This window comes from Galeopterus variegatus, unplaced genomic scaffold (assembly GCF_000696425.1).
Source record: "Galeopterus variegatus unplaced genomic scaffold, G_variegatus-3.0.2 Scaffold11822, whole genome shotgun sequence".
NCBI lineage: Eukaryota > Metazoa > Chordata > Mammalia > Dermoptera > Cynocephalidae > Galeopterus > Galeopterus variegatus.
Window position 1 is genome coordinate 41,232 of NW_007737933.1, and position 9,901 is coordinate 51,132.

Here is a 9,901-nt window from a genome sequence, read left to right on the forward strand (position 1 = left end):
TAGCTTAGCATGTATTTCTCTGAGTTCCCTCTTTTCCCATGGTTATTTCATATTTTGAACCTTGGTTACAGGGCAGAATGACACTATTCACATAAATGTAAAGTTGTTTTCCAGTCAGCCTGGAGCTGCAATGAGGAAGCTATGAGGCATGTACTATCCAGACCCTGAGAAACCAAGGAAGACATAAATAATGCTATGCTGAGTCCACCCCAAGGCAAACCAAAATCCTGAGGGACTCTTAAGATGAAGTCAAGGAAGAGAACGGAGGCCAGATAGAACCTAGAGGAGAATTTGTACCTGGCCCCTTACACATCCTCCTCCTTCCTGCTTTTCACTCCCATAAAAACCCTTAACTTGAGAATATGGGATGGGTTAGCCTACCATCTCCTTCAGGTTACTGGTCCTGAATAAAGCTGCCTTCCCTTTTCACCAACATTTGACTTTTGAGTCTTTTGTTTGGCAGCAGGACTTGGTTTCAGTAACAGTTTATACACATTTCTGGAGCTCACTGCTGTAAAATATACCAGTCAAGTTACAAGTCAAGTTCCCCTTTGGCCTCTTCCATCAACGGGGAGTCTTGTCTGCACATCTTTATCCTGATAATGCCCTTACTCTGAAAGAGAGATGTACTCAGAGAGGACTTCTCTGACCGCACTATCTAGTGAACTTGCCTTAGTCACACTACCATATTACTCAGTTTTATTTTCTTCATAACATCGATCATATTAGCAGACATATTATTTATTGATTTGTTTGGCTCCCCATGATAAACTACAAACTAGACTATCAACCTGTCTCATTTACCCTTTATCTTTAGTGTTTAGAGTGTAAATATCGCATAGGCCTTCAATAAATATTGGTTGAAAGAATGCATGTTGAGTTTTCTAAAAAGTAATCTACATAACGTTTAAGTAATATTTTGTTCCAAATTTCTTTATTAAGATGGTTGCTATTGATCATATGGAAATTTTTTCAGTTTAAGTAACAGATCAAATTACTTAAAGTGAATGGGGTTACTGAAACTCAACATATAAAAAAATGCAGAAGTAGTTGTGAGATCATAATATCAGGGGAGATAAATCTCCAGGCAGAGATAGAAATTTATCCTACCTCAAAGCTTAAAATGTGTATTTGTTATTGGACTCTTAGAAACGAACTAGGCAGGGCCGGCTCGTGGCTTACTCAGGAGAGTGCGGTGCTGCTAAGACCAAGGCCACGGGTTCAGATCCCATATAGGGATGGCCGGTTTGCTCACTTAGGTGAGCGTGGTGCTGACAACACCAAGTCAAGGGTTAAGATCCCCTTACCGAAAAAAAAAAAAAAAGAAATGAACTAGGCCGTAATTAATTGTTTTGTCTTACCTCCATTTCTTGTGAAGGCTTGAGTTTCATTTCAAGCGCTGTATTGATACGTTTGCCACTTTTATTATATTTTTTAACTTATTGGGACTGTGGGAAATGAAGAGAGTGGCAGCTCACCCAGACACAGATCACTGAAGGCAGCTTTCAGCCTGTTATTTTATTTTACGGGCAGACCTGTCTCCGAATACGGCTTCACCTTAATGCTATGAACTCGCCACGTTTTTTTGTTTGTTTGTTTTCATTCCACTTTCCTACTTTACCGCCTTCAATTTATCAGAATAGACACACGTCTGGTGAAACTGAGGTTCATGACAAAATCATTTCAGGTGTTAAAGATTATCTAGAAAGCCATCTTCAGGGATTCACGGCGAGACGGTGACAGGTCAGCATAGTAGAAGCAGTTCTGCTTCCACTTGCGGGCAAGCCTCCCACACCTTGCGGCTTCACTTTCGCACCCACAGTTCCCCAGGCCCCGGACACCATTTCCGCTGCTCTTGCCCTAGCTCCCGGCCGAGGCGGGGCGCAGAGAGACAGGAAGCGCCGCCCCTGGCCGTCTGGGGCTGCAGCACCTCGGCCGCAGCCCGGCGGCGGCGCGCTCGCCCGGTGCATTCTGGGCATTGTAGTCCGGCCGCAACCTGTTCGCGACCACAAGTCTCGTGACATCGTTTCTCCTCAACCCCAGTCCGCGGTGCCCCTCTCCGGCCCTAAGCGCGGCGATCCTGCGAGTCAGCTGTTTCTCTCCTGGGCACAGAGGCGGAAGCCCGCGGGGCGCGGGGAGGAGCTTCGCGCCTGGGGTGAACGCCAGCCCTACGTGCTCGTTCGCCTGGCGACCGCTGCGCGCGAGCCCCGTGTCCCCGCGGCTGGCAGCAGCGGCGGCGGCGGTGGATCGCGGAGGGGGTGGAGGGAGCGGAGGGAGCCCGCGGCGGCGGCGTCTACAGCGAAATGGCGGAGACCGTGGCGGACACCCGGCGGCTGATCACCAAGCCGCAGAACCTGAATGACGCCTACGGGCCGCCCAGCAACTTCCTCGAGATCGATGTGAGCAACCCGCAGACGGTGGGGGTCGGCCGGGGCCGCTTCACCACCTACGAGATCAGAGTCAAGGTGAGATCGTCTTTCCTCCCCCAAGGGACCCCCACCCCTCCCGCCGGCCCCGGGCAGCCACAGCCGCCCAGGCCGGGAGCCCTCCTGCAGGCGCGGTCGGGCAGTCCTTTCGCGGGCCGGGGTCGTAAGCCAGGGCCCCTCTTCACGTAGGGCTTGTGTGGGAGCTGCAGAGTGAGCCCGGCGCTGGCACTTGGAGAACGGGCAGGAAGAGGAGGGCGTGGGTTGAGCGCCGCTTACTCCTAGAGCGCTGATCTGGGAATGACATTTGAGTTGGAAAGGGGTAGATCTTTCGAGAACACAGCCCTTCATCGGGAAAGGAGTGAGATGTGACTGAGAATGGGGATTTGCGCAAAGTTGAAGTCTTCCCGGTTTTCTTTTCCTGGAGGCTTCCTAGAGGTGGCCAAGCCAACTTGGTGGTTGTTCCAGGTCTTTCCCGAGCTACCAAACTAACCTAGGTTGTACATTCTTTTGAACTTAATGGGAGTTAACAAAAGCCTGACAAATTTTTGATAGGGCTGAGCCAGGAATGAAGGGTGTTTGGAAATGGTTGACCTTAGAATTCTGGGCCACTGTCGAGCTAAAAGCTGAGGTGTAGGGAGTGTCTCTTACCTCACAATCTAGAACTTCAACTGCTGTAGGAAAAGCCTATTCATTTAGGGATCTTGCTCTCTTAATTTCGAGATTTGCACTCACTGAATAAGGAATCAGCTGAAGTAGAAACACTTATAATTTCATAAATAGTATTTGTTGGCAGTAAGTGATTCAGATGATTTGGAAGATGCTAATTGAGAATAGCGCTTCACTTTCACTCTGTAGTTCAGGATTAAAGAATTTGCCCATGTATGAAGGTATCTTTAAAAATTAACTACATAAAACTAATCTAGCTGTTAAAGACAACAACAACAAATTTACTTTATTGAAAGTTAAGCATAAGATGATCGTGGCTTTAGAGTAAATCAAAACTTACATAACAGGTTACTACTAACATTTAAGTAGAGTAATTTCTCCACTTATGCAGTTTTGTGCGTGGTAAAAAAACACTGTCCTAGCCATTTTTAAGTGTACAGTTTAATAGTATATTCACGTTGTCGTGAAATTTAGGCACTTTATAAAAATGATTCTTAGATCGTTAGTATTGCTAAAAAAAAGTTAATAATCATCAAACTTTAGTTTAAGGTATGAAACTGTTAAACTGTTTAATGTTACAAGCCACCTGTATCTCCCTATGGATGTGTAAAAGGTGAGCCATAAACTGTCTTGTTATAGTGAAACTGCAGAATCCGGGCTCCAGTAGACCTAAGGAAGTACAGTTCTCACGTTAAGCCTAGTGAAAAAGTGATTTTTTTTTTTTAACTTTTGGAGTGATTTTGGATTGTCTTTACTATGTGGCAGATTGTTCACTGAAAAAAAACTTCCTCTTTTGCCCTTATTCACCAGTGTGTTTTCCATTTTTTCTTATGCTAAAACAGAACTTGGTATTCCTGTTTCTAAACTTCCATAGCAAGTACTTCCTGTCACACAATAGAATTAGAATCTCCTGCCTACACTTCCTCCACTTAATAACTTTGTGTTTATCTTGCTGAGTGCATTATATTAAGTGGATTCTAATATACTAATTTAATCCTTTTCTAAATGCATCTAATACCTTATTACTGAGTAGCTGATATGACACTGAAAAATAAATTGTTTTTGGTATGGTTATTTACATGTTAAAGTAATCTTTTAGAATGATTGAGTTAGGGAATTAACAAGTTATACACCTACTCTGGTTTGTATTTTTATATAAACCAGCTCATTGTGTGTTAATGACTGTTATGGTCATACATGCAGATGCCCATAGGAAAACAGAGTTGAGTTTTTAATGCTTATGAAATGCCATTATGTTTCCCTTAATATGTAACGTGTTAACTTAAAACACAGGACACCATATAGTAAGACATTAGGCCTTATGTAAGCAGTCTATGATTTTTTTTTAGAGTAGTAGAAGTCTTGTATCAAGGTAGAATGGCCATGAGATGAATAGTTAATTATTTTGTAAAATTTTTTTTGGCAGCTGGCCAGTACAGGGGTCAAACCCTGGATCTTGGTGTTACCAGCACCATACTCTAACCAACTAAGCAAACTGGCCAGCCCATTTTGTAATTTTATTTATTACTTTTCTAAGCTGTTGCTACTCTCCCTAGCCCCTGTTGCCTACCTTTTGCTGTTGAATTTGCCATGTGAAAAACCATTTTATGTTCCACAGTTTGGGCCCTTTAACTTTTCGTTATTCTCTAATTTTGGTCTTGAGAAAATGTTCAATTTCACAGGATCTGATTGAAATTACTCTAATTCACAGGGTAATTTTATCTGGATGGTGGCACTTTAGAATGCAAGTTTCCCAATCTCCATTTATCTTCTGGTTTGAGGATAGTGTTTAAGATTATTAGGATCACTTGATTAGTATCTCTGGGCTTTTGAAAATAATTGGCACAGTGTTAATGTTTTTAAAAATTGTTCTAATGGGTAGGTACAGCAGAGAACACCATAAATGATTAAAGGCTTAGGAAAGCTCAGGGTGTAGAATTATTTGGACATATTAAAGAGAAGGCTGAAAGGGAAATTCAGTCACTGNAGCTCTTTCTAAATATGGATATCTTTTAAATTAAAAGTCAGTGATCAGCTACATTTTCTGTGTGTTAATATGTAATTGAGTTACTAAATTTGTTAGATTTCGGGCTGAGCCCGTGGTGCACTTGGGAGAGTGCGGCGCTGGGAGCGCAGTAGCGCTCCCGCCGCGGGTTCGGATCCTATATAGGGATGGCCACTGGTGCACTTACTGGCTGAGCGCGGTGCGGCCGGTCTCAAATAAATAAATAAATTTGTTAGATTTCCTTATCAAGGAACCTACTTGGCATGGAAGTATACTTTTATTGAGGCAAGTGTGGTAGATAAAGAAGCCATCTTTAGTACTTAACCAAATAGCCTTTTAAAGTTGAGGTACATTGAAACATAAAGCTAAATAGAAAATTTGGCTGATATAAATTTTGATAAGGAAGAGGCTTAGTAAATATAACATCTTGATAGTGTTTGCCATTCTAAACTTGCATAGATAAGATGATTCTTCTCTGGATCAGTCCTCTAATCTTAAATTGGGAGTCATTAATATCCAGAGTGGAAGTTGAGAAATAAGTTAATTCTTAGACTTACTTATTGGATTTATAAGCATGTATTATTAGCTTTTCAGCTCGATTCCCCTTCCCCTGAGTGCTGCTCCAGTTGCATGGCACTCTGAGCTCCAGATTCCTGCTAAGCTAGCGCCACCGTTAGCGCACCGTCATCTCCATCTAGCTGCCATCGGGACTCATCAGCCATGATGAGATGTTCTCTGACATTTACAAGATCCCGGAGGTTGTGCCTGGGCAATAATGTTGATGACTGGCTTATTGGTGGAAATGCTTCCACTGAAGGCCCCGAGAGCGAAGGTACTGAAAACCTTTTATGACGGGGGCTGCAGAACAAATCAAGCACATGCTTGCTAATTTCAAAAACTACCAGTTCTTTATTGGTTAAAACATGAATCCAGATGGCATCGTTGCTCTGCTGGACTACCATGAAGATGGTATGACCACATATATGATTTTCTTTAAGGATGGTTTAGAAATAGAAAAACGTTAACAAATTTGGCAATTACTTTGGATCTATCACCTGTCATCATAACTGGCTGCTGCTTGTCATTCACCCAACACCAGGACTTAAGACAAATGGGACTGATGTTATCTTAAGCTCTTCATTTATTTTGATCATGATTTGGCGTGGAGGCATCGTTTTTAAGAAAAAACATCTAGGCTGTCTAAAAATAAAGTGCCTTTAAACTCAAACAAAACAAAACAAAACAAAAAACGTGTATTATTAAAGGGTCAAAATAATTCTTTAAACAATCAGGGCATTTTGATGCCAAAGAACATCTGCAGAATCTATGTAGCTCTCTATCAGTTGGCCATGAGATGTCTGATAAAACATTTCGCTGCCAGCTCTGGTTGACTTTTCTAGGATCTCCATCAAGGAGAGGCATGTTGTGAGCATTGAAAACTCTGTTCTTACCTAACCCATACATTAAAGGATGGGGGTAAGAGGGAATAATGCAGTGGCAATTAAAAAGTAGCCATGTTATATTGGGTTTTTAGGGATTCTGTTCTATGCTGTTCATTTTAATAAATTAAAGAACCAAGGCACAAAAGGTTGTCTTACCGAGAGTAAGTACACTAATTTTTGTCAGAACCAGGGTTAGATTTGAGGTATTCTAGTCTTGGTTTAGAACTGGTTCACAGCTGCAGTTCATTTAATTAAAAACAGTATATTAAAACCTTTGCTACCCACATCCTAGTGTTGGGGCACCCTCAAATGTCTGAAACCTTTGAAGGAAATCCCATTGTTGGCACCCTTGAGACCTGGAAGTTGACTTCAGTAATCCACTGTAGTTAAGATGAACCCAGGAAAAATAAACATCTGAAAAGAGCTTACTGTTAATATCCTGTGCTATGATAACATGACCTGAAGAAAAAGAATGCTAGTGATGCTTATAAAAGGCGTGCTTTTTTCTCTGTTAAAGCTGAAAAGTGAAGGAATCTATCACTTGAGTACCTGTTATGTACAAGGCACTGTACTGTACTGTGTGTGCGTGTGTATACATATAAAATATAAAATTTGATCTTTGAGGTAACCAAGCAGAGTAGATAATATCCCTGTTTTGCGAATGTAGAAGCTGAGGTCCCTAATGATCCTCATCTCTTGTCCCGTCCTCATTCTTATTTTATACTCCAGTCTTGAACTACTTGCATCTCCCAACTAAGCTGAGTTCTGTTGTAACTCAGGCCTTTGTACACTCTTCCTCCTCTGTTAAGAACAGCCTTCCTTTAGCAGCCTCATCTGGCTACCACTACTTGCCCTGTAAGACTCAGTCTTAATGTTACGTTTTTAGACATTGCTGGTCCCTTCACTTGACACTAGATTTCCTTCCTCTGTGCCCTAGTAGCCCTCTTAGGATTAAGTTTGTTTGCTTGTCTGTGGCTTCCTGTAGTTCCTGTGTCTTCTACTTTAAGCTCCTAGAGACTGTCATAATCACCCTTACTCAACACCTGACACTGCTTGGTGAATAGTGGACACTTTTTTTTGTCCTTTTTGAGACCAGCCGCACCGCGCTCAGCCAGTGAGTCCTGTGAGCGCACCGGTCGTCCCTATATAGGATCTGCTCCCAGTGCCGCACTCTCCCGAGTGCGCCACGGACTCGGCCCTGGACACTTATGAATAAATAAAGTTTAGGGAAGTTAACCTCCCAAGGTCACAGCTATTAAGTTGCAAAAGTGAGAGTTGAGTCTAGATTTTTTGGGGGGGTGGTGGCAGGCCGGTACGAGGATGAATCTAGATTTTCTGACCTTCAGAACCCATGCTTTTTCTTTTGCTCTCACTGAACATTCAGACCTCCTGGAGAGCTTTTGAAACCATTGAGATTCTGTTTTTTAATTGGGTTGGGTTGAGGTTTGGGCAGTGGTAGTTTAAAAAGCACCCCAACAAGGACACTTCACTGATACACAGTAAGTATTTCTCCTGGTGCACATCACACCACACTCTCTGTCTCACTCACTGAAGAACAGGCAGTAGCAGTCTAATTGGGCAGCCATGTGAAGAAGGGATGAACAGACACTGTTCCTTGCTTTGCCACATTTAGCAAACAAATAATTGGGATTGGCCCTTCAAGGATATGACTCATCTCATAATTCTTTCCTTTTTTTGTTGATGCCTGAAATTTCAGTTTAGAATAAGTTCATTTGGCTGACCAGAAATAAAATTGAGCTCTCATTAGTTCTGGCAGTATTAAATGTGAATGAGATTTGATCCCTTCCTGAGAATTAATTTTGATAAGTAGAGAAAAGAGGTAATAAAAATAGATGATTAACTTTTTTTTTTTTCTTCAACTGGCCAGTGCAGGGATCCAAACCCTTGACCTCGGTGTTATCAACACTGGACTCTAACCAACTGAGCTAACTGGCCAGCCTTAATGGCTGTTTAAAACTATGTAAGTCCTATGTTTTACTTGAGACCAGCGTTGTAGCTGATGACATTGAATGATGGAGTATATAATTTGAGCCACCAAAATTAATGAGATCAGTGTCTCTTAACAGGATCATAGAAAGACTTAAAATAATTTTTGTAAAATTACTTTGTGTCCAGAATTATTGGAATGGTCACTTTCTAATTCTTTGCTCTCTGAATTTTGATTTTATCACTAAAATTATTTCAGCACCTGCCACTTACAGCTTCTTTGCTTTCTGTTTTTTCCAGTTCTGCCCTTTTGGAATGAGCCTCTCTGTTCTGTGGTAAATTGGGGAGTTCTAATCCATATAGAGAAACAAAAGAGTCTCAAAACTCCTCTCCTTATGTCTAGTCCCAGTATCCCACCTCTCTCATGCCTTGACTTTACTGATTTCTTCTGGTGGAAACAGGTAGAGAAAAATCTTGTTGGCTAGGCATATATGTGTGTATTGCCAGGTCTTTGCTTAAATTACACCCAAAGATTCTTTCTTACAACATAACTAAGGTCATTCTTATGACACTAATGAGTCCAGAGCAGGAGGTGGCAAGCTGTGGGCTTACGTGTTTTTATAAAGTTTTATTGAAACACAGCACACCTGTTTATTTACATATTATCTATGACCACTTATGCACTACAAGGGCAGAAATGAGTAGTTGCAAGAGCTTAAAATATTTACTATCTCGCCCTTTAAGAAAAAGTTTGCCAAAACCTTGGTCTACACTTTATGTAGCATTGAAATAGTGGAAATCAAAAGGCACTTGGAGAATCTAGTATCAAAACACAGGACTGAAAAAACATTCAGCTTGGGAAGCCAGTGGTGAATGATAGTTAAGTATAACACTGCTAGTTTTTTTGTTATTCACATTCATCAAATACAAATAGGATCTTAATGCATAGCCTTATTCCTGGGTGTTGAATGAAATATTAGACACTGTTTTTTCCTTCTAGAGGTCTAGTTTTTTGTTTTTGTTTTTGGCAGCTGGTTGGTATGGGGAACAGTACCCTTGACCTTAGTGTCATAAAACCATGCTCTAACCAACTGAGCTAACTGGCCAGCTGTGGGGCTCAGTTTTTACATAACAAAATCTAACTTTGTGTTGTTATTCTACTGTTCATATTAAGGCCAGCCACAAGGATTTTCAATTTATGAAGATTATTTTCTCACTTGAAGCCTTTTCTAAACTCCTTTGAATAGCTATGTAAGAGAGAGAAAGTTGTTGCTGATAAACTGATAGGCAGCTGATTCGTAGTGGTTCAGGGTCAGTCAACAAACCCGTGGCAATACTGGAGATGACATATCCACTGCAGTCAGTTCTAGCCAGGATCATGTTTTAGATATTTTCTAGCCCAGAATTAATTTTTT

The 9,901-nt window shown here is 41.6% G+C and overlaps 1 pseudogene; it reads left to right on the top strand.

The window, feature by feature from the left end:
- The first annotated feature begins 2,042 nt into the window (after window positions 1–2,042).
- On the top strand, window positions 2,043–2,465 carry LOC103610808 (annotated as a pseudogene).
- Window positions 2,466–9,901: the final 7,436 nt, after the last annotated feature.